At 47.8% G+C, this 26024-nt stretch overlaps 1 protein-coding gene across 2 annotated transcripts in view; it reads right to left on the bottom strand.

Moving 5' to 3' along the window:
- The window catches only part of LOC115120804 (collagen alpha-2(VIII) chain-like), a 127528-nt gene that overhangs the window by 20739 nt on the left and 80765 nt on the right, over nt 1-26024 (bottom strand). The window lies entirely within an intron of this gene.

Genomic DNA, 26024 nt, shown 5'->3' with positions numbered 1-26024 from the left:
CGCCAGTGAGTCAGTCTGGTTAACATTAGAACTCTAGTGCCAGTGAGTCAGTCTGGTTAACATTAGAACTCTAGTGCCAGTGAGTCAGTCTGGTTAACATTAGAACTCTACTGCCAGTGAGTCAGTCTGGTTATCATTAGAACTCTACCGCCAGTGAGTCAGTCTGGTTAACATTAGAACTCTACCGCCAGTGAGTCAGTCTGGTTAACATTAGAACTCTAGTGCCAGTGAGTCAGTCTGGTTAACATTAGAACTCTACTGCCAGTGAGTCAGTCTGGTTATCATTAGAACTCTACCGCCAGTGAGTCAGTCTGGTTAACATTAGAACTCTACCGCCAGTGAGTCAGTCTGGTTAACATTAGAACTCTAGTGCCAGTGAGTCAGTCTGGTTAACATTAGAACTCTACTGCCAGTGAGTCAGTCTGGTTATCATTAGAACTCTACCGCCAGTGAGTCAGTCTGGTTAACATTAGAACTCTACCGCCAGTGAGTCAGTCTGGTTAACATTAGAACTCTAGTGCCAGTGAGTCAGTCTGGTTAACATTAGAACTCTAGTGCCAGTGAGTCAGTCTGGTTAACATTAGAACTCTACTGCCAGTGAGTCAGTCTGGTTATCATTAGAACTCTACCGCCAGTGAGTCAGTCTGGTTAACATTAGAACTCTACCGCCAGTGAGTCAGTCTGGTTAACATTAGAACTCTAGTGCCAGTGAGTCAGTCTGGTTAACATTAGAACTCTAGTGCCAGTGAGTCAGTCTGGTTAACATTAGAACTCTAGTGCCAGTGAGTCAGTCTGGTTAACATTAGAACTCTAGTGCCAGTGAGTCAGTCTGGTTAACATTAGAACTCTAGTGCCAGTGAGTCAGTCTGGTTAACATTAGAACTCTACTGCCAGTGAGTCAGTCTGGTTAACATTAGAACTCTAGTGCCAGTGAGTCAGTCTGGTTAACATTAGAACTCTAGTGCCAGTGAGTCAGTCTGGTTAACATTAGAACTCTAGTGCCAGTGAGTCAGTCTGGTTAACATTAGAACTCTACCGCCAGTGTGCAAAACTAAAGAGCCCAAGTTGAGAGCCAAGAGGTCAGCCAGGGATGTTATTCGACCCTTCCAGCTGCAACATCCATGGATTAGTGTGTGTGTGTGTGTGTGTGTTATTCGACCCACCCAGGTGCTATAGTGGCCGTGCCAGGGCTGGGTCTGGCTTAACGTGTTTTTGGCTGGCTATTTGTTTGACCTGTCATAGCTCGTGACAGCTGGACCTGTTTGCTTTTATTTCCAGAAGGAACGAATGATCGCTTCATCCTCATGTTACCACCACCAAATATTTACACAACACGGATCAAGTCCAAGAGGGGAAACCACCACTAGAAGAAGCTGTGTGTGAGTGTGTTTATGCTCTTGTCTACATGTGTGTGTACGTATGTGAACCGTAAAGTGGATACATCCAAGCGTGTGTAAATGGGACAGTTTCCTCTCCTCCCTGTCCCTCTGTATTCCTCTGCTGGTATTCAGAAGCTCTCTAATGATTAGAAAGGACGGAGGTTGAAATCCCAAACCTGTCCGTGAAATGCCTGAACATTCCCACACCTCCATAAAGCAGGAAGCAGAGAGACAGCGACTACACCTCCATAAAGCAGCAAGCAGAGAGACAGGGACTACACTTCCATAAAGCAGGAAGCAGAGAGACAGGGACTACACCTCCATAAAGCAGGAAGCAGAGAGACAGGGACTACACTTCCATAAAGCAGGAAGCAGAGAGACAGGGACTACACTTCCATAAAGCAGGAAGCAGAGAGACAGGAACTACACCTCCATAAAGTAGGAAGCAGAGAGACAGAGACTACACCTCCACAAACCAGGAAGCAGAGAGACAGGGACTACACCTCCATGAAGCAGGAAGAAGAGAGACAGGGACTACACTTCCATAAAGCAGGAAGCAGAGAGACAGGGACTACACTTCCATAAAGCAGGAAGCAGAGAGACAGGGACTACACCTCCATAATGTAGGAAGCAGAGAGACAGGGACTACACCTCCATGAAGCAGGAAGCAGAGAGACAGGGACTACACCTCCATAAAGTAGGAAGCAGAGAGACAGGGACTACACCTCCATGAAGCAGGAAGCAGGGAGACAGGGACTACACCTCCACACACCAGGAAGCAGAGAGACAGGGACTACACTCCCATGAAGCAGGAAGCAGAGAGACAGGGAGTACACCTCCATGAAGCAGGAAGAAGAGAGACAGGGACTACACCTCCATAAACCAGGAAGCGGAGAGAAAGGATTAACATCTCCACAAGCAGGAAGTAGAGAAACAGGGACTACACCTCCATAAAGCAGGAAGTAGAGAGACAGGGACTACACCTCCATAAAGTAGGAAGCAGAGAGACAGGGACTACACCTCCATAAAGCAGGAAGCAGAGAGACAGGGACTACACCTCCATAAAGCAGGAAGCAGAGAGACATGATTAAAATCTCCATAAACCAGGAAGCAGAGAGACGGACTACACCTCCATAAAGCAGGAAGCAGAGAGACAGGGACTACACCTCCATAAAGCAGGAAGCAGAGAGACATGATTAAAATCTCCATAAACCAGGAAGCAGAGAGACAGCGACTACACCTCCATAAAGCAGAAAGCAGAGAGAGAGGGACTACACCTCCATAAAGCAGGAAGCAGAGAGACAGGATTAACACCTCCATAAACCAGGAAGCAGAGAGACAGGCACTACACCTCCATAAAGCAGGAAGCAGAGAGACAGGGACTACACCTCCACAAGCAGGAAGCAGAGAGACAGGGACTACACCTCCACAAGCAGGAAGCAGAGAGACAGGGACTACACCTCCATAAAGCAGGAAGCAGAGAGACAGGGACTACACCTCCACAAGCAGGAAGCAGAGAGACAGGGACTACACCTCCATAAAGCAGGAAGCAGAGAGACAGGGACTACACCTCCATAAACCAGGAAGCAGAGAGACAGGATTAACATCTCCACAAGCAGGAAGCAGAGAGACAGGCACTACACATCCACCATCACGAAGCAGAGAGACAGGATTAACACCTCCATGAAGCAGGAAGCAGAGAGACAAGGACTACACCTCCACAAGCAGGAAGCAGAGAGACAGGATTAACACCTCCATAAAGCAGGAAGCAGAGAGACAGGGACTACACCTCCACAAGCAGGAAGCAGAGAGACAGGATTAACACCTCCATAAACCAGGAAGCAGAGAGACAGGCACTACACCTCCATAAAGGGGGGGCTTTCCCTCGCTCATCATGCTCTAACGACTTCTTGTTGTGGGCCGGGTGCCTGTTATCTGACTTCGGTCGTCAGTCGAACGGTGTTTCCTCCGACACATTGGTAGAACTGACGTCCGGGTTAAGCGAGCAGTGTGTTACGAAACAGCGCGACATGGCAAGGCATGTTTCAGAGGACGCATGTCTCGACCTTCGCCCCTCCCGAGCCCTTTGGGGACTTGAGACAAGGTCATAATAACTACCAAATGGATATCACGAAAATGGGGTAGAACTACACCACAAAATTAAGAGAAAGAACTGCTAAACTCATGGAGCGAGAGAACCTGGAGAGGCCTCCGCCCAGTCAGGTTAACCCACACTGCAGGGCTCCTTTCTGAGCCACAAACTCCCACTAGTCTCTTGTATTCCACCAGCTCGTCTTCACCCTCTCCCTCTCCCTCCTTCCATATCCTCCCTCTGGCTAGCCTCCACTCTTTCATGTCACGTCCTCTTCTCCATCTTTACAGTTCACTCTGGCACATTCTGAAGGATGGATGATGACCTCACGTTGGTGTGATCATTAGTAGTCGGACTTGTGTTACTGTACCCTGTAGTGTTTTTATTAACATTATTTCTGGAGGACTATAGCTTTGTCTTGGACTTAGTAGTAGTAGGAGCCCACAATGCCACATACGTCAAGTTGTCCTCGTTAAGCCTTGGACGTTAAAACTGTTTTGATCGAGTTTGGCCAAAGATGCTCATTTTTTTCAAGAGAACTGTTTACCAACTTAAAATCATATATATTTGAACAGATTCGTTGTAATTCGGTATAACTTTGTATTTAGATCATTATGGTTTCTTAGACCAAGCGTTTAGGTTCCAAACACCAGGTTCCATAAAGTGGGTTCTGAGCACTGGGTTCTAAGGAGGTGTGGGTGCTAAGTACTTCAAAAGGTGTTGGCTCCATTCTATCTGGCTCTGTGTAGTAGCTCAGCTCTTTCCCTGTGGTTGTTTTGTGCCAGTGAGCACATAGTTTGCCGATATTTTACGGTCGTGTTAGGCTGTGTTTCTGAAAGCTTTCTCGTAATTAGTCACGTCTGGTGTGTGTGTGTGTGTGTGTGTGTGTGTGTGTAGGTGTGTGTGTGTGTGTGTGTGTGTGTGTGTGTGTGTGTGTGTGTGTGTGTGTGTGTGTGTGTGTGTGTGTGTGTGTGTGTGTGTGTGTGTGTGTGTGTGTGTGTGTGTGTGTGTGTGTGTGTGTGTGTGTGTGTTTGTGTGTAATCTGTGTCAGCACTCACCGAAAAATACTGACTTCCTCTCTCTACTCATACTCTACAGAGCTGGAGCCCAATCCAGGAAAAACATGATCACGCGACTGAGAGCGAGAGAGAGAGAGTACTTTGCTGGCTGAAGGTGTGTGGTTTTGTGGTGGAGGTAATTTAGACGAGTGTTTCAGTGCCCAGAGTCCTGCAGGCGTCTGAACATTCACACACACACGTACAGGTCTGCTTCTCCACAACTTCCTCACAATCTGTTTATCAAATGTTTTTCTTGAAAAGCTCTGCAGACACTGTTAAATAGTCCTGTCTGGCTGGCCACACCAGCCTGCTGCCCACACCAGCCTGCTGCCCACACCAGCCTGCTGCCCACACCAGCCTGCTGCCCACACCAGCATGCTACCGGCCTGGACACACACACACTTGGACATAAACACACCAAAACACACACACACACACACACACGTATATCGTTAGCCCCAAAACATGTTGATGCATACATTTTGACCTTTTATCCCACAATTGGCCATTGATGAAAGAAATGTAAAATACACATTACACAGAACAAAGACCGAAGGTATTCTTAACGCTTAAAGGTGAGTAGCATCCAAAACGGTAAAACGCCTCTGGCATAGAGCAATGACATTTTATGTAAAACAGATATCCTAAATAAAGAAATAACACACACACACACACAAGACCTTACAGTAATATCTACCAAAATACAAAACAGGACAGAAAATGGTTTTTAGAAGAGAAAGGAAATTAGAGAGAATTCTCTTAAAGTCCATGTGAGACCGCAAACCTTGTGGTATTCTGCTATTCTCACATGACACACAGACACACACACACACACACACACACACACACACACACACACACACACACACACACACACACACACACACACACACACACACACACACACACACACACACACACACACACACACAAAGCTCACCAGTTGCGTTTGACGCCGGTCTCTTGTGTTGAATGTCATTTAACATTGAAATGGAGCAGAAACAGAGAGGGAGTTAATATGAGGAAGAGTCTACACTCTCCAAACCATTGCTGACTGTAGCAGCTCAAGTGGCAAAGCAAGACACAGACCAGACACCAGGGACTCTCAGGGACAAGTAGACACGTCCCAAACCACTCCAGACCATCAGCTAATGTCATCATCAGAGAAGGGAATTGAACGCTGCTCTTTCACATGTGTTACATCGTGACTGTCTGGGTTAGAAACCCCGGTTGTCTGTCTGCGTCAGGGTCATATTAGCCCACGGAGCCAAAACTTAGGAAAGACTAAGGGAGAGCGCTATGAGAGCGCTACGTTGTCCGTTCTCAGGCAAGGTCACTCATCATGTACTGTCACATAACTGGACAAGACCTTTGTCCTGCATCTTTACCAACATTGACATCAAATCAAATGTTATTTGTCACATGCTTCATTGACAACAGGTGTAGACTAACAGTGAAATGCTTACTGACAGGCCTTTCCTAACAACACAGACAGAAAACAAGAGAAATAATAGAAAAATAATAACACAATGAGTAACGATAACTTGGCAATATACACGAGGTACCAGTACCGGGTCGATATGCTGGGTACCAGTACTGAGTCAATGTGCAGGGGTACCAGTACTGAGTCAATGTGCAGGGGTACCAGTACTGAGTCAATGTGCAGAGGTACCAGTACTGAGTCAATGTGCAGGGGTACCAGTACTGAGTCAATGTGCAGGGGTACCAGTACCGGGTCGATATGCTGGGTACCAGTACTGAGTCAATGTGCAGAGGTACCAGTACTGAGTCAATGTGCAGGGGTACCAGTACTGAGTCAATGTGCAGAGGTACCAGTACCGGGTCGATATGCTGGGTACCAGTACTGAGTCAATGTGCAGGGGTACCAGTACTGAGTCAATGTGCAGGGGTACCAGTACCGGGTCGATATGCAGAGGTACCAGTACTGGGTCGATATGCTGGGTACCAGTACTGAGTCAATGTGCAGGGGTACCAGTACCAAGTCGATATGCAGAGGTACCAGTACCGAGTCGATGTGCAGGGGTACCAGTACCGAGTCGATATGCAGAGGTACCAGTACTGAGTCAATGTGCAGGGGTACCAGTACTGAGTCAATGTGCAGGGGTACCAGTACTGAGTTGATATGCAGAGGTACCAGTACCGAGTCAATGTGCAGAGGTACCAGTACTGAGTCAATGTGCAGGGGTACCAGTACTGAGTTGATATGCAGAGGTACCAGTACCGAGTCAATGTGCAGAGGTACCAGTACCGAGTCGATGTGCAGGGGTACCAGTACCGAGTCGATATGCAGAGGTACCAGTACCGGGTCGATATGCAGAGGTACCAGTAGTGAGTCAATGTGCAGGGGTACCAGTACTGAGTCAATGTGCAGGGGTACCAGTACTGAGTTGATATGCAGAGGTACCAGTACCGAGTCAATGTGCAGAGGTACCAGTACTGAGTCAATGTGCAGGGGTACCAGTACTGAGTTGATATGCAGAGGTACCAGTACCAAGTCGATATGCAGAGGTACCAGTACCAAGTCGATATGCAGAGGTACCAGTACTGAGTCAATGTGCAGGGGTACCAGTACTGAGTTGATATGCAGAGGTACCAGTACCCAGTCAATATGCAGAGGTACCAGTACTGAGTCAATGTGCAGGGGTACCAGTACTGAGTTGATATGCAGAGGTACCAGTACCGAGTCGATATGCAGAGGTACCAGTACTGAGTCAATGTGCAGGGGTACCAGTACTGAGTTGATATGCAGAGGTACCAGTACCAAGTCGATATGCAGAGGTACCAGTACTGAGTCAATGTGCAGGGGTACCAGTACTGAGTTGATATGCAGAGGTACCAGTACCGAGTCAATGTGCAGAGGTACCAGTACCAGGTCGATATGCAGAGGTACCAGTACTGAGTTGATATGCAGGGGTACCAGTACCGAGTCGATGTGCAGGGGTACCAGTACCGAGTCGATATGCAGAGGTACCAGTACTGAGTTGATATGCAGGGGTACCAGTACCAGGTCGATATGCTGGGTACCAGTACTGAGTTGATATGCCCGGGTACCAGTACCGAGTCAATGTGCAGGGGTACCAGTACTGAGTTGATATGCAGAGGTACCAGTACTGAGTTGATATGCAGAGGTACCAGTACCGAGTCAATGTGCAGAGGTACCAGTACTGAGTCAATGTGCAGGGGTACCAGTACTGAGTTGATATGCAGAGGTACCAGTACTGAGTCAATGTGCAGGGGTACCAGTACTGAGTCAATGTGCAGGGGTACCAGTACTGAGTTGATATGCAGAGGTACCAGTACCGAGTCAATGTGCAGAGGTACCAGTACTGAGTCAATGTGCAGAGGTACCAGTACTGAGTTGATATGCAGGGGTACCAGTACCGAGTCGATGTGCAGGGGTACCAGTACCGAGTCGATATGCAGAGGTACCAGTACTGAGTTGATATGCAGGGGTACCAGTACCAGGTCGATATGCTGGGTACCAGTACTGAGTTGATATGCCCGGGTACCAGTACCGAGTCAATGTGCAGGGGTACCAGTACTGAGTTGATATGCAGAGGTACCAGTACCGAGTCAATGTGCAGAGGTACCAGTATTGAGTCAATGTGCAGGGGTACAAGTACTGAGTTGATATGCAGAGGTACCAGTACTGAGTCAATGTGCAGGGGTACCAGTACTGAGTCAATGTGCAGGGGTACCAGTACTGAGTTGATATGCAGAGGTACCAGTACCGAGTCAATGTGCAGAGGTACCAGTACTGAGTCAATGTGCAGGGGTACCAGTACTGAGTTGATATGCAGAGGTACCAGTACCGAGTCGATATGCAGAGGTACCAGTACCGAGTCGATGTGCAGGGGTACCAGTACCGAGTCGATATGCAGAGGTACCAGTAGTGAGTCAATGTGCAGGGGTACCAGTACTGAGTCAATGTGCAGGGGTACCAGTACTGAGTTGATATGCAGAGGTACCAGTACCAAGTCGATATGCAGAGGTACCAGTACTGAGTCAATGTGCAGGGGTACCAGTACTGAGTTGATATGCAGAGGTACCAGTACCGAGTCGATATGCAGAGGTACCAGTACCGAGTCGATGTGCAGGGGTACCAGTACCGAGTCGATATGCAGAGGTACCAGTAGTGAGTCAATGTGCAGGGGTACCAGTACTGAGTCAATGTGCAGGGGTACCAGTACTGAGTTGATATGCAGAGGTACCAGTACCAAGTCGATATGCAGAGGTACCAGTACTGAGTCAATGTGCAGGGGTACCAGTACTGAGTTGATATGCAGAGGTACCAGTACCAAGTCGATATGCAGAGGTACCAGTACCAAGTCGATATGCAGAGGTACCAGTACTGAGTCAATGTGCAGGGGTACCAGTACTGAGTTGATATGCAGAGGTACCAGTACTGAGTCAATGTGCAGGGGTACCAGTACTGAGTCAATGTGCAGGGGTACCAGTACTGAGTTGATATGCAGAGGTACCAGTACCGAGTCAATGTGCAGAGGTACCAGTACTGAGTCAATGTGCAGGGGTACCAGTACTGAGTTGATATGCAGAGGTACCAGTACCGAGTCAATGTGCAGAGGTACCAGTACCGAGTCGATGTGCAGAGGTACCAGTACCGAGTCGATGTGCAGAGGTACCAGTACTGAGTCAATGTGCAGGGGTACCAGTACTGAGTTGATATGCAGAGGTACCAGTACCGAGTCAATGTGCAGAGGTACCAGTACCGAGTCGATGTGCAGGGGTACCAGTACCGAGTCGATATGCAGAGGTACCAGTACCGAGTCGATGTGCAGGGGTACCAGTACCGAGTCGATATGCAGAGGTACCAGTAGTGAGTCAATGTGCAGGGGTACCAGTACTGAGTCAATGTGCAGGGGTACCAGTACTGAGTTGATATGCAGAGGTACCAGTACCAAGTCGATATGCAGAGGTACCAGTACTGAGTCAATGTGCAGGGGTACCAGTACTGAGTTGATATGCAGAGGTACCAGTACCAAGTCGATATGCAGAGGTACCAGTACCAAGTCGATATGCAGAGGTACCAGTACTGAGTCAATGTGCAGGGGTACAAGTACTCAGTTGATATGCAGAGGTACCAGTACCAAGTCGATATGCAGAGGTACCAGTACTGAGTCAATGTGCAGGGGTACCAGTACTGAGTTGATATGCAGAGGTACCAGTACCGAGTCAATGTGCAGAGGTACCAGTACTGAGTTGATATGCAGGGGTACCAGTACTGAGTTGATATGCAGGGGTACCAGTACTGAGTCAATGTGCAGGGGTACCAGTACTGAGTTGATATGCAGAGGTACCAGTACTGAGTTGATATGCAGAGGTACCAGTACTGAGTTGATATGCAGGGGTACCAGTACTGAGTCAATGTGCAGGGGTACCAGTACTGAGTTGATATGCAGAGGTACCAGTACTGAGTTGATATGCAGAGGTACCAGTACTGAGTTGATATGCAGGGGTAGCAGTACCAGGTCGATATGCAAGGGTACCAGTACTGAGTCGATATGCAGAGGTACCAGTACTGAGTTGATATGCAGGGGTACCAGTACCGAGTCGATATGCAGAGGTACCAGTACTGAGTTGATATGCAGGGGTACCAGTACCAGGTCGATATGCTGGGTACCAGTACTGAGTTGATATGCCCGGGTACCAGTACCGAGTCAATGTGCAGGGGTACCAGTACTGAGTTGATATGCAGAGGTACCAGTACTGAGTTGATATGCAGAGGTACCAGTACCGAGTCAATGTGCAGAGGTACCAGTACTGAGTCAATGTGCAGGGGTACCAGTACTGAGTTGATATGCAGAGGTACCAGTACCGAGTCAATGTGCAGAGGTACCAGTACCGAGTCAATGTGCAGGGGTACCAGTACCGAGTCGATATGCAGAGGTACCAGTACCGGGTCGATATGCAGAGGTACCAGTACTGAGTCAATGTGCAGGGGTACCAGTACTGAGTCAATGTGCAGGGGTACCAGTACTGAGTTGATATGCAGAGGTACCAGTACCGAGTCAATGTGCAGAGGTACCAGTACTGAGTCAATGTGCAGGGGTACCAGTACTGAGTTGATATGCAGAGGTACCAGTACCAAGTCGATATGCAGAGGTACCAGTACCTAGTCGATATGCAGAGGTACCAGTACTGAGTCAATGTGCAGGGGTACCAGTACTGAGTTGATATGCAGAGGTACCAGTACCAAGTCGATATGCAGAGGTACCAGTACTGAGTCAATGTGCAGGGGTACCAGTACTGAGTTGATATGCAGAGGTACCAGTACCGAGTCAATGTGCAGAGGTACCAGTACCAGGTCGATATGCAGAGGTACCAGTACTGAGTTGATATGCAGGGGTACCAGTACTGAGTCAATGTGCAGGGGTACCAGTACTGAGTTGATATGCAGAGGTACCAGTACTGAGTTGATATGCAGGGGTACCAGTACCAGGTCGATATGCAGAGGTACCAGTACTGAGTCAATGTGCAGGGGTACCAGTACCAGGTCGATATGCTGGGTACCAGTACTGAGTTGATATGCCCGGGTACCAGTACCGAGTCAATGTGCAGGGGCACCAGTACTGAGTAGTTGTGCAGGGGAACCAGTACTGAGTCGGTATGCAGAGGTACCAGTTCCAAGTCAATGTGCAGGGGTACCAGTACTGAGTCGATGTGCAGGGGTACCAGTACTGAGTCGATGTGCAGGGGTACCAGTACTGAGTCGATGTGCAGGGGTACCAGTACTGAGTCGTTGTGCAGGGGTACCAGTACTGAGTAGTTGTGCAGGGGTACCAGTACCGAGTCGATATGCAGAGGTACCAGTTCCGAGTCAATGTGCCGGGGTACCAGTACCGAGTCGACGTGCAGGAGTACCAGTACCGAGTCGATGTGCAGGGGTACCAGTACTGAGTCGATGTGCAGGGGTACCAGTACTGAGTCGATGTGCAGGGGTACCAGTACTGAGTCGTTGTGCAGGGGTACCAGTACTGAGTAGTTGTGCAGGGGTACCAGTACTGAGTAGTTGTGCAGGGGTACCAGTACCGAGTCGATATGCAGAGGTACCAGTTCCGAGTCAATGTGCCGGGGTACCAGTACCGAGTCGACGTGCAGGAGTACCAGTACCGAGTCGATGTGCAGGGGTACCAGTACTGAGTCGATGTGCAGGGGTACCAGTACTGAGTCGTTGTGCAGGGGTACCAGTACTGAGTAGTTGTGCAGGGGTACCAGTACCGAGTCGATATGCAGAGGTACCAGTTCCGAGTCAATGTGCCGGGGTACCAGTACCGAGTCGACGTGCAGGAGTACCAGTACCGAGTCGATGTGCAGGGGTACCAGTACTGAGTCGATGTGCAGGGGTACCAGTACTGAGTCAATGTGCCGGGGTACCAGTACCGAGTCGACGTGCAGGAGTACCAGTACCGAGTCGATGTGCAGGGGTACCAGTACTGAGTCGATGTGCAGGGGTACCAGTACTGAGTCAATGTGCCGGGGTACCAGTACCGAGTCGATGTGCAGGGGTACCAGTACTGAGTCGATGTGCAGGGGTACCAGTACTGAGTCGTTGTGCAGGGGTACCAGTACTGAGTCAGTATGCAGAGGTACCAGTTCCAAGTCAATGTGCAGGGGCACCAGTACTGAGTCGATGTGCAGGGGTACCAGTACTGAGTCGTTGTGCAGGGGTACCAGTACTGAGTCGGTATGCAGAGGTACCAGTTCCAAGTCAATGTGCAGGGGCACCAGTACTGAGTAGTTGTGCAGGGGAACCAGTACTGAGTCGGTATGCAGAGGTACCAGTTCCAAGTCAATGTGCAGGGGTACCAGTACTGAGTCGATGTGCGGGGGAACCAGTACTGAGTCAATGTGCAGGGGAACCAGTACTGAGTCGATGTGCAGGGGTACCAGTACTGAGTCGATGTGCGGGGGTACTAGTACTGAGTCGATGTGCGGGGGACCCAGTACTGAGTCGATGTGCAGGGGTAAGAGGTTATGGAGGTAGATACAGTATGTACATGTAGGTAGAGATAAACTGACTAGGTAACAGGGTAGACAATTAACAGTAGCAGCATGTGATGAGTCAGAAGAGTTAGTGCAAAAAGCGCAAATGCAGTCCAGGTAACTGTTGGTTACTGTCTGAAGAACCAGCCTGAAGAATCATATTTACATGAATTCAAAGCAATCACTCCCACTCTGACCATCTGACTCTGGGACTAAGAAGTTGTATTCTAAATAGTGTGTGTAGTTTTGTGATTGTACGGACATCACTTGTAAAATATGGCAATTTTCTGAAAGGTTAACATTTTTGGAGGTTTTCCTCTGACAGCAATGCCCCAACCACAACCACAACTTAATAGAATAGCTGGTGGACACTACCACTCTTCAACCAATACCACATCACAAGGCTGGAGATCATGACCAATACCACATCACAAGGCTGGAGATCATGACCAAACCTCAACCACAACCACATGGCATAACTGGAGAGCTTCACCATACCTCAACCACAACCACATATTACCGTACAACAATCCAGCACTGGAGATTCCAACCGTACTTTAACAACAACGACATTACAGCATAACTGTCCACCACTGGTAAACATCTATCAAGAGCATAACTATGTTCACTGACATACCACAACCACATGGCAAAGCAATCCTCAATGTCTCACCTTAGCAACAAGGTCCACCTTACTTCCATAAGGCCCTAGTGAATTAACTTTTGCTTACCTCACTACTATAGGAAAGCACTTTACCTAAGTACCCTGCTTCCCCATTGAAACACCTGGAGCCTGGTCTCACTTGAAATCAGAGGACAGGCTCATTGTAATGGTTGGAACTGAAATAACGGAACGTTCCGTTTTATTCCATTGTAACCATTACTATGAGCCATCCTCCCTTCACCAGCCACCACTGTTACAATCTGACCGCTTAACCCAAGATAACAATGTGATGCGGACAGCTGAGCAGCGCTCCACTATGTCACTTTCTCAACCAATGAATGATAGTATAACCAAATATCAGTCCAGTCAAGGGAGTGAAAAAGCAAACACACAGCTCACAAGGGACAACACTGAGTGACTGTGTTAGGGGCTTTACCAGCTGCACGTTTACAATGCAGGCCAATGGAGAAGTGTAAAGTCATGTGTCCACAGTGGGGGTAAAAGATACACTTGTAAACACCATACAAACACACTACACACACTCAAATGAAACTAATTAAAAAACACACGGTCAACCTCACACACGATGCTTAGTGAGTCTGAGGGTGTGTGTAGGAGAGGAAAATGGCTTTAATTTGGAGTTTCATTTCTTCACTTTGAGGTAATTCCTCTCTTAGCCTGAGTGTCAGTCAGGTCTAACCCCCTTCCGGTGTCAACAGACCACATGTTACTCAGCTTCCGGTGTCAACAGACCACATGTTACTCAGCTTCCTGTGTCAACAGACATGTTACTCAGCTTCTGGTGTCAGCAGACATGTTACTCAGCTTCCAGTGTCAACAGACAACATGTTACTCAGCTTCCAGTGTCAGCAGACCACATGTTACTCAGCTTCCAGTGTCAGAAAACCACATGTTACTCAGCTTCCGGTGTCAACAGACAACATGTTACTCAGCTTCCGGTGTCAACAGACATGTTACTCAGCTTCCGGTGTCAACAGATAACATGTTACTCAGCTTCCGGTGTCAACAGACATGTTACTCAGCTTCCGGTGTCAACAGACATGTTACTCAGCTTCCGGTGTCAACAGACCACATGTTAATCAGCTTCCGGTGTCAACAGACATGTTACTCAGCTTCCAGTGTCAACAGACATGTTACTCAGCTTCCAGTGTCAACAGACACGTTACTCAGCTTCCAGTGTCAACAGACCACATGTTACTCAGCTTCCGGTGTCAGCAGACATGTTACTCAGCTTCCGGTGTCAACAGACCACATGTTACTCAGCTTCCTGTGTCAACAGACATGTTACTCAGCTTCTGGTGTCAGAAAACCACATGTTACTCAGCATCCGGTGTCAGCAGACATGTTACTCAGCTTCCGGTGTCAACAGACATGTTACTCAGCTTCCGGTGTCAACAGACATGTTAATCAGCTTCCGGTGTCAACAGACAACATATTACTCAGCTTCCAGTGTCAGCAGACCACATGTTACTCAGCTTCCAGTGTCAGAAAACCACATGTTACTCAGCTTCCGGTGTCAACAGACAACATGTTACTCAGCTTCCGGTGTCAACAGACATGTTACTCAGCTTCCGGTGTCAACAGATAACATGTTACTCAGCTTCCGGTGTCAACAAACATGTTACTCAGCTTCCGGTGTTAACAGACATGTTACTCAGCTTCCGGTGTCAACAGACCACATGTTAATCAGCTTCCGGTGTCAACAGACATGTTACTCAGCTTCCAGTGTCAACAGACATGTTACTCAGCTTCCAGTGTCAACAGACACGTTACTCAGCTTCCAGTGTCAACAGACCACATGTTACTCAGCTTCCGGTGTCAGCAGACATGTTACTCAGCTTCCGGTGTCAACAGACCACATGTTACTCAGCTTATGGTGTCAACAGACCACATGTTACTCAGCTTCCTGTGTCAACAGACATGTTACTCAGCTTCTGGTGTCAGAAAACCACATGTTACTCAGCATCCGGTGTCAGCAGACATGTTACTCAGCTTCCGGTGTCAACAGACATGTTACTCAGCTTCCGGTGTCAACAGACCACATGTTAATCAGCTTCCGGTGTCAACAGACAACATATTACTCAGCTTCCAGTGTCAACAGACAACATGTTACTCAGCTTCCGGTGTCAACAGACATATTACTCAGCTTCCGGTGTCAACAGACATGTTACTCAGCTTCTGGTGTCAACAGACCACATGTTAATCAGCTTCCGGTGTCAACAGACATGATACTCAGCTTCCTGTGTCAACAGACATGTTACTCAGCTTCTGGTGTCAACAGACAACATGTTACTCAGCTTCCAGTGTCAGAAAACCACATGTTACTCAGCTTCCGGTGTAAACAGACAACATGTTACTCAGCTTCCGGTGTCAACAGACATGTTACTCAGCTTCCGGTGTCAACAGACATGTTACTCAGCTTCCGGTGTCAACAGACAACATGTTACTCAGCTTCCAGTGTCAACAGACAACACATTACTCAGCTTCCAGTGTCAACAGACATGTTACTCAGCTTCCCGTGTCAACAGAAAACATGTTACTCAACTTCCAGCGTCAACAGACATGTTACTCAGCTTCCGGTGTCAACAGACATGTTACTCAGCTTCTGGTGTCAACAGACCACATGTTACTCAGCTTCCGGTGTCAACAGACATGATACACAGCTTCCTGTGTCAACAGACAACATGTTACTCAGCTTCCAGTGTCAGCAGACCACATGTTACTCAGCTTCCAGTGTCAGAAAACCACGTTACGCAGCTTCCGGTGTCAACAGACAACATGTTACTCAGCTTCCGGTGTCAACAGACATGTTACTCAGCTTCCGGGGTCAACAGACAACATGTTACTCAGCTTCCGGTGTCAACAGACAACATGTTACTCAGCTTCCAGTGTCAGCAGACCACATGTTACTCAGCTTCCAGTGTCAGAAAACCACATGTTACTCAGCTTCCGGTGTCAACAGACAACATGTTACTCAGCTTCCGGTGTCAACAGACATGATACTCAGTTTCCGGTGTCAACAGACATGTTACTCAGCTTCCGGTGTCAACAGACCACGTGTTAATCAGCTTCCGGTGTCAACAGACAACACGTTACTCAGCTTCCAGTGTCAACAGACATGTTACTCAGCTTCCGGTGTCAACAGACATGTTACTCAGCTTCCGGTGTCAACAGACATTTTACTCAGCTTCCGGTGTCAACAGACCACATGTTAATCAGCTTCCGGTGTCAACAGACAACATGTTACTCAGCTTCCGGTGTCAACAGACATGTTACTCAACTTCCAGTGTCAACAGACATGTTACTCAGCTTCCCGTGTCAAAAGACAACATGTTACTCAGCTTCCGGTGTCAACAGACATGTTACTCAACTTCCAGTGTCAACAGACATGTTACTCAACTTCCAGTGTCAACAGACATGTTACTCAGCTTCCGGTGTCAACAGACAACATGTTACTCAGCTTCCGGTGTCAACAGACATGTTACTCAACTTCCAGTGTCAACAGACATGTTACTCAGCTTCCAGCGTCAACAGACAACATGTTACTCAGCTTCCGGTGTCAACAGACAACATGTTACTCAGCTTCCGGTGTCAGCAAACATGTTACTCAGCTTCCAGTGTCAACAGACCACATGTTAATCAGCTTCCGGTGTCAACAGACATGTTACTCAGCTTCCAGTGTCAACAGACAACACGTTACTCAGCTTCCAGTGTCAACAGACATGTTACTCAGCTTCCGGCGTCAACAGACAACATGCTCCTCAGCTTCCGGTGTCAACAGTCAACATGCTCCTCAGCTTCCGGTGTCAACAGACATGTTACTCAGCTTCCGGTGTCAACAAACATGTTACTCAGCTTCTGGTGTCAACAGACATGTTACTCAACTTCCAGTGTCAACAGACATGTTACTCAGCTTCCGGGGTCAACAGACAACATGTTACTCAGCTTCCGGTGTCAACAGACAACACCTTACTCAGCTTCCGGTGACAACAGACCACATGTTACTAAGACCACATGTGTCAGCATGCTGGATGCTGGAGTACAGTAAAGTCTACAGGCTGGAGTACAGTAAAGTCCTGCAGGCTGGAGTACAGTAAAGTCTACAGGCTGGAGTACAGTAAAGTCTACAGGCTGGAGTACAGTAAAGTCTACAGGCTCAGAGTACAGTAAAGTCCTGCAGGCTGGAGTACTCAGTCAAAGTCTACAGGCTGGTGTCAACAGCATGTTACTCACAGTAAAGTCTACAGGCTGGTCAACAGACAGTTAAAGCTTCTCACAGGCTGGAGTACAGTAAAGTCTACAGGCTGGAGTCAACAGTAAAGTCTACAGGCTGGAGTACAGTAAAGTCCTGCAGGCTGGAGTACAATAAAGTCTACAGGCTGGAGTACAGTAAAGTCTACAGGCTGGAGTACAGTCAAAGTCTACAGGCTGGAGTACAGTAAAGTTCTACAGGCTGGAGTACAGTAAAGTCTACAGGCTGGAGACAGTAAAGTCCTGCAGGCTGGAGTTACAGTAAAGTCCTGCAGGCTGGAGTACAGTAAAGTCCTGCAGGCTGGAGTACAGTAAAGTCTACAGGCTGGAGACACAGTAAAGTCAACAGGCTGGAGCTTACAGTAAAGTCTACAGGCTGGAGTACAGTAAAGTCCTGCAGGCTGGAGTACAGTAAAGTCTACAGGCTGGAGACAACATGTTACTCAGTAAAGTCCTGCAGGCTGGAGTACAGTAAAGTCTACAGGCTGGAGTACAGTAAAGTCTACAGGCTGGAGTAAAGTCTACAGGCTGGAGTACAGTAAAGTCTACAGGCTGGAGCACAGGCTGTAAAGTCTACAGGCTGGAGTACAGTAAAGTCTACAGGCTGGAGTACAGTAAAGTCTACAGGCTGGAGTACAGTAAAGTCTACAGGCTGGAGTACAGTAAAGTCTACAGGCTGGAGTACAGTAAAGTCTACAGGCTGGAGTACAGTAAAGTCTACAGGCTGGAGCACAGTAAAGTCTACAGGCTGGAGCACAGTAAAGTCTACAGGCTACAGTAAAGTCTACAGGCTGGAGTACAGTAAAGTCTACAGGCTGGAGTACAGTAAAGTCTACAGGCTGGAGTACAGTAAAGTCTACAGGCTGGAGTACAGTAAAGTCTACAGGCTGGAGTACAGTAAAGTCTACAGGCTGGAGTACAGTAAAGTCTACAGGCTGGAGTACACAAAACAGGCTGGAGTACAGTAAAGTCTACAGGCTGGAGTACAGTAAAGTCCTGCAGGCTGGAGTACAGTAAAGTCCTGCAGGCTGGAGTACAGTAAAGTCCTGCAGGCTGGAGTACAGTAAAGTCTACAGGCTGGAGTACAGTAAAGTCTACAGGCTGGAGTACAGTAAAGTCTACAGGCTGGAGTACAGTAAAGTCCTGCAGGCTGGAGTACAGTAAAGTCTACAGGCTGGAGTACAGTAAAGTCCTGCAGGCTGGAGTACAGTAAAGTCTACAGGCTGGAGTACAGTAAAGTCCTGCAGGCTGGAGTACAGTAAAGTCTACAGGCTGGAGTACAGTAAAGTCTACAGGCTGGAGTACAGTAAAGTCCTGCAGGCTGGAGTACAGTAAAGTCTACAGGCTGGAGTACAGTAAAGTCTACAGGCTGGAGTACAGTAAAGTCTACAGGCTGGAGTACAGTAAAGTCTACAGGCTGGAGTACAGTAAAGTCTACAGGCTGGAGTACAGTAAAGTCTACAGGCTGGAGTACAGTAAAGTCTACAGGCTGGAGTCTACAGGCTGGAGTACAGTAAAGTCTACAGGCTGGAGTACAGTAAAGTCTACAGGCTGGAGTACAGTAAAGTCTACAGGCTGGAGTACAGTAAAGTCTACAGGCTGGAGTACAGTAAAGTCCTGCAGGCTGGAGTACAGTAAAGTCCTGCAGGCTGGAGTACAGTAAAGTCTACAGGCTGGAGTACAGTAAAGTCCTGCAGGCTGGAGTACAGTAAAGTCTACAGGCTGGAGTACAGTAAAGTCTACAGGCTGGAGTACAGTAAAGTCTACAGGCTGGAGTACAGTAAAGTCTACAGGCTGGAGTACAGTAAAGTCCAGGCTGGAGGCTAAAGTCTACAGGCTGGACTACAGGCTGGAGTACAGTAAAGTCTACAGGCTGGAGTACAGTAAAGTCTACAGGCTGGAGTACAGTAAAGTCTACAGGCTGGAGTACAGTAAAGTCTACAGGCTGGAGTAAAGTCTACAGGCAGTAAAGTCTACAGGCTGGAGTACAGTAAAGTCTACAGGCTGGAGTACAGTAAAGTCTACAGGCTGGAGTACAGTAAAGTCTACAGGCTGGAGTACAGTAAAGTCTACAGGCTGGAGTACAGTAAAGTCTACAGGCTGGAGTACAGTAAAGTCTACAGGCTGGAGTACAGTAAAGTCTACAGGCTGGAGTACAGTAAAGTCCTGCAGGCTGGAGTACAGTAAAGTCTACAGGCTGGAGTACAGTAAAGTCCTGCAGGCTGGAGTACAGTAAAGTCTACAGGCTGGAGTACAGTAAAGTCCTGCAGGCTGGAGTACAGTAAAGTCCTGCAGGCTGGAGTACAGTAAAGTCTACAGGCTGGAGTACAGTAAAGTCTACAGGCTGGAGTACAGTAAAGTCTACAGGCTGGAGTACAGTACAGGCTGGAGTAAAGTCTACAGGCTGGAGTACAGTAAAGTCTACAGGCTGGAGTACAGTAAAGTCTACAGGCTGGAGTACAGTAAAGTCTACAGGCTACAGGCTGGAGTACAGTAAAGTCTACAGGCTGGAGTACAGTAAAGTCTACAGGCTGGAGTACAGTAAAGTCTACAGGCTGGAGTACAGTAAAGTCTACAGGCTGGAGTACAGTAAAGTCTACAGGCTGGAGTACAGTAAAGTCTACAGGCTGGAGTACAGTAAAGTCTACAGGCTGGAGTACAGTAAAGTCTACAGGCTGGAGTACAGTAAAGTCTGCAGGCTGGAGTACAGTAAAGTCTACAGGCTGGAGTACAGTAAAGTCCTGCAGGCTGGAGTACAGTAAAGTCTACAGGCTGGAGTACAGTAAAGTCCTGCAGGCTGGAGTACAGTAAAGTCTACAGGCTGGAGTACAGTAAAGTCTACAGGCTGGAGTACAGTAAAGTCTACAGGCTGGAGTACAGTAAAGTCTACAGGCTGGAGTACAGTAAAGTCTACAGGCTGGAGTACAGTAAAGTCTACAGGCTGGAGTACAGTAAAGTCTACAGGCTGGAGTACAGTAAAGTCTACAGGCTGGAGCACAGTAAAGTCTACAGGCTGGAGTACAGTAAAGTCTACAGGCTGGAGTACAGTAAAGTCTACAGGCTGGAGTACAGTAAAGTCTACAGGCTGGAGTACAGTAAAGTCTACAGGCTGGAGTACAGTAAAGTCTACAGGCTGGAGTACAGTAAAGTCTACAGGCTGGAGTACAGTAAAGTCTACAGGCTGGAGTACAGTAAAGTCTACAGGCTGGAGTACAGTAAAGTCTACAGGCTGGAGTACAGTAAAGTCTACAGGCTGGAGTACAGTAAAGTCTACAGGCTGGAGTACAGTAAAGTCTACAGGCTGGAGTACAGTAAAGTCCTGCAGGCTGGAGTACAGTAAAGTCTACAGGCTGGAGTACAGTAAAGTCTACAGGCTGGAGTACAGTAAAGTCTACAGGCTGGAGTACAGTAAAGTCTGCAGGCTGGAGTACAGTAAAGTCTACAGGCTGGAGTACAGTAAAGTCCTGCAGGCTGGAGTACAGTAAAGTCTACAGGCTGGAGTACAGTAAAGTCTACAGGCTGGAGTACAGTAAAGTCTACAGGCTGGAGTACAGTAAAGTCTACAGGCTGGAGTACAGTAAAGTCTACAGGCTGTACAGTAAAGTCTACAGGCAGTAAAGTCTACAGGCTGGAGTACAGTAAAGTCTACAGGCTGGAGTACAGTAAAGTCTACAGGCTGGAGTACAGTAAAGTCTACAGGCTGGAGTACAGTAAAGTCTACAGGCTGGAGTACAGTAAAGTCTACAGGCTGGAGTACAGTAAAGTCTACAGGCTGGAGTACAGTAAACTGCAGGCTGGAACAGTCTACAGGCTGGAGTACAGTAAAGTCTACAGGCTGGAGTACAGTAAAGTCTACAGGCTGGAGTACAGTAAAGTCTACAGGCTGGAGTACAGTAAAGTCTACAGGCTGGAGTACAGTAAAGTCTACAGGCTGGAGTACAGTAAAGTCTACAGGCTGGAGTACAGTAAAGTCTACAGGCTGGAGTACAGTAAAGTCTACAGGCTGGAGTACAGTAAAGTCTACAGGCTGGAGTACAGTAAAGTCTACAGGCTGGAGTACAGTAAAGTCTACAGGCTGGAGTACAGTAAAGTCTACAGGCTGGAGCACAGTAAAGTCTACAAGTCCTACAGGCTGGAGTACAGTAAAGTCTACAGGCTGGAGTACAGTAAAGTCTACAGGCTGGAGTACAGTAAAGTCTACAGGCTGGAGTACAGTAAAGTCCTGCAGGCTGGAGTACAGTAAAGTCTACAGGCTGGAGTACAGTAAAGTCTACAGGCTGGAGTACAGTAAAGTCTACAGGCTGGAGTACAGTAAAGTCCTGCAGGCTGGAGTACAGTAAAGTCTACAGGCTGGAGTACAGTAAAGTCCTGCAGGCTGGAGTACAGTAAAGTCTACAGGCTGGAGTACAGTAAAGTCCTGCAGGCTGGAGTACAGTAAAGTCTACAGGCTGGAGTACAGTAAAGTCCTGCAGGCTGGAGTACAGTAAAGTCTACAGGCTGGAGTACAGTAAAGTCTACAGGCTGGAGTACAGTAAAGTCTACAGGCTGGAGTACAGTAAAGTCTACAGGCTGGAGTACAGTAAAGTCTACAGGCTGGAGTACAGTAAAGTCTACAGGCTGGAGTACAGTAAAGTCTACAGGCTGGAGTACAGTAAAGTCTACAGGCTGGAGTACAGTAAAGTCTACAGGCTGAGTACAGTAAAGTCTACAGGCTGGAGTACAGTAAAGTCTACAGGCTGGAGTACAGTAAAGTCTACAGGCTGGAGTACAGTAAAGTCTACAGGCTGGAGTACAGTAAAGTCTACAGGCTGGAGTACAGTAAAGTCTACAGGCTGGAGTACAGTAAAGTCTACAGGCTGGAGTACAGTAAAGTCTACAGGCTGGAGTACAGTAAAGTCTACAGGCTGGAGTACAGTAAAGTCTACAGGCTGGAGTACAGTAAAGTCTACAGGCTGGAGTACAGTAAAGTCTACAGGCTGGAGTACAGTAAAGTCTACAGGCTGGAGTACAGTAAAGTCTACAGGGTGGAGTACAGTAAAGTCTACAGGCTGGAGTACAGTAAAGTCTACAGGCTGGAGCACAGTAAAGTCTACAGGCTGGAGTACAGTAAAGTCTACAGGCTGGAGTAAAGTCTACAGGCTGGAGTACACAGTAAAGTCTACAGGCTGGAGTACAGTAAAGTCTACAGGCTGGAGTACAGTAAAGTCTACAGGCTGGAGTACAGTAAAGTCTACAGGCTGGAGTACAGTAAAGTCTACAGGCTGGAGTACAGTAAAGTCTACAGGCTGGAGTACAGTAAAGTCTACAGGCTGGAGTACAGTAAAGTCTACAGGCTGGAGTACAGTAAAGTCTACAGGCTGGTAAAGTCCTGCAGGCTGGAGTAAAGTCTACAGGCTGGAGTACAGTAAAGTCTACAGGCTGGAGTACAGTAAAGTCTACAGGCTGGAGTACAGTAAAGTCTACAGGTTGGAGTACAGTAAAGTCTACAGGCTGGAGTACAGTAAAGTCCTGCAGGCTGGAGCACAGTAAAGTCTACAGGCTGGAGTACAGTAAAGTCTACTGGCTGGAGTACAGTAAAGTCCTGCAGGCTGGAGTACAGTAAAGTCTACAGGCTGGAGTACAGTAAAGTCTACAGGCTGGAGTACAGTAAAGTCTACAGGCTGGAGTACAGTAAAGTCTACAGGGTGGAGTACAGTAAAGTCTACAGGCTGGAGTACAGTAAAGTCTACAGGCTGGAGCACAGTAAAGTCTACAGGCTGGAGTACAGTAAAGTCTACAGGCTGGAGTACAGTAAAGTCTAAAGGCTGGAGTACAGTAAAGTCTACAGGCTGGAGCACAGTAAAGTCCTGCAGGCTGGAGTACAGTAAAGTCTACAGGCTGGAGTACAGTAAAGTCTACAGGCTGGAGTACAGTAAAGTCTACAGGCTGGAGTACAGTAAAGTCTACAGGCTGTAAAGTCTACAGGCTGGAGTACAGTAAAGTCCTGCAGGCTGGAGTACAGTAAAGTCTACAGGCTGGAGTACAGTAAAGTCTACAGGCTGGAGTACAGTAAAGTCTACAGGCTGGAGTACAGTAAAGTCCTGCAGGCTGGAGTACAGTAAAGTCTACAGGCTGGAGTACAGTAAAGTCTACAGGCTGGAGTACAGTAAAGTCTACAGGCTGGAGTACAGTAAAGTCTACAGGCTGGAGTACAGTAAAGTCTACAGGCTGGAGTACAGTAAAGTCTACAGGCTGGAGCACAGTAAAGTCTACAGGCTGGAGTACAGTAAAGTCTACAGGCTGGAGTACAGTAAAGTCTACAGGCTGGAGTACAGTAAAGTCTACAGGCTGGAGTACAGTAAAGTCTACAGGCTGGAGTACAGTAAAGTCTACAGGCTGGAGTACAGTAAAGTCTACAGGCTGGAGTACAGTAAAGTCCTGCAGGCTGGAGTACAGTAAAGTCTACAGGCTGGAGTACAGTAACGTCTACAGGCTGGAGTACAGTAAAGTGTACAGGCTGGAGTACAGTAAAGTCCTGCAGGCTGGAGTACAGTAAAGTCTACAGGCTGGAGTACAGTAAAGTCTACAGGCTGGAGTACAGTAAAGTCTACAGGCTGGAGTACAGTAAAGTCTACAGGCTGGAGTACAGTAAAGTCTACAGGTTGGAGTACAGTAAAGTCTACAGGCTGGAGTACAGTAAAGTCTACTGGCTGGAGTACAGTAAAGTCCTGCAGGCTGGAGTACAGTAAAGTCTACAGGCTGGAGCACAGTAAAGTCTACAGGCTGGAGTACAGTAAAGTCCTGCAGGCTGGAGTACAGTAAAGTCTACAGGCTGGAGTACAGTAAAGTCCTGCAGGCTGGAGTACAGTAAAGTCCTACAGGCTGGAGTACTGTAAAGTCTACAGGCTGGAGTACAGTAAAGTCTACAGGCTGGAGTAGAGTAAAGTCTACAGGCTGGAGTACAGTAAAGTCTACAGGCTGGAGTACAGTAAAGTCTACAGGCTGGAGTACAGTAAAGTCTACAGGCTGGAGTACAGTAAAGACTACAGGCTGGAGTACAGTAAAGTCCTGCAGGCTGGAGTACAGTAAAGTCCTCCAGGCTGGAGTACAGTAAAGTCCTGCAGGCTGGAGTACAGTAAAGTCTACAGGCTGGAGTACAGTAAAGTCTACAGGTTGGAGTACAGTAAAGTCTACAGGCTGGAGTACAGTAAAGTCTACAGGCTGGAGTACAGTAAAGTCCTGCAGGCTGGAGCACAGTACAGTCTACAGGCTGGAGTACAGTAAAGTCTGCAGGCTGGAGTACAGTAAAGTCTACAGGCTGGAGTAGAGTAAAGTCCTGCAGGCTGGAGTACAGTAAAGTCCTGCAGGCTGGAGTACAGTAAAGTCTACAGGCTGGAGTACAGTAAAGTCCTACAGGCTGGAGTACTGTAAAGTCTACAGGCTGGAGTACTGTAAAGTCTACAGGCTGGAGTACAGTAAAGTCTACAGGCTGGAGTACAGTAAAGTCTACAGGCTGGAGTACAGTAAAGTCCTGCAGGCTGGAGTACAGTAAAGTCCTGCAGGCTGGAGCACAGTAAAGTCTACAGGCTGGAGTACAGTAAAGTCTACAGGCTGGAGTACAGTAAAAGTCTACAGGCTGGAGTACAGTAAAGTCCTGCAGGCTGGAGTACAGTAAAGTCTACAGGCTGGAGTACAGTAAAGTCCTGCAGGCTGGAGTACAGTAAAGTCTACAGGCTGGAGTACAGTAAAGTCTACAGGCTGGAGTACAGTAAAGTCTACAGGCTGGAGTACAGTAAAGTCTACAGGCTGGAGTACAGTAAAGTCTACAGGCTGGAGTACACTAAAGTCTACAGGCTGGAGTACAGTAAAGTCTACAGGCTGGAGTACAGTAAAGTCTACAGGCTGGAGCACAGTAAAGTCTACAGGCTGGAGTACAGTAAAGTCTACAGGCTGGAGTACAGTAAAGTCTACAGGCTGGAGTACAGTAAAGTCTACAGGCTGGAGCACAGTAAAGTCCTGCAGGCTGGAGTACAGTAAAGTCTACAGGCTGGAGTACAGTAAAGTCCTACAGGCTGGAGTACTGTAAAGTCTACAGGCTGGAGTACAGTAAAGTCTACAGGCTGGAGTAGAGTAAAGTCTACAGGCTGGAGTACAGTAAAGTCTACAGGCTGGAGTACAGTAAAGTCTACAGGCTGGAGTACAGTAAAGTCTACAGGCTGGAGTACAGTAAAGACTACAGGCTGGAGTACAGTAAAGTCCTGCAGGCTGGAGTACAGTAAAGTCCTCCAGGCTGGAGTACAGTAAAGTCCTGCAGGCTGGAGTACAGTAAAGTCTACAGGCTGGAGTACAGTAAAGTCTACAGGTTGGAGTACAGTAAAGTCTACAGGCTGGAGTACAGTAAAGTCTACAGGCTGGAGTACAGTAAAGTCCTGCAGGCTGGAGCACAGTACAGTCTACAGGCTGGAGTACAGTAAAGTCTGCAGGCTGGAGTACAGTAAAGTCTACAGGCTGGAGTAGAGTAAAGTCCTGCAGGCTGGAGCACAGTAAAGTCTACA

This window comes from Oncorhynchus nerka, linkage group LG7 (assembly GCF_034236695.1).
Source record: "Oncorhynchus nerka isolate Pitt River linkage group LG7, Oner_Uvic_2.0, whole genome shotgun sequence".
In the NCBI taxonomy this organism is placed as follows: domain Eukaryota; kingdom Metazoa; phylum Chordata; class Actinopteri; order Salmoniformes; family Salmonidae; genus Oncorhynchus; species Oncorhynchus nerka.
Note: the sequence above shows the minus strand (reverse complement) of the source record. Positions and strands in the feature narration are given on the sequence as shown.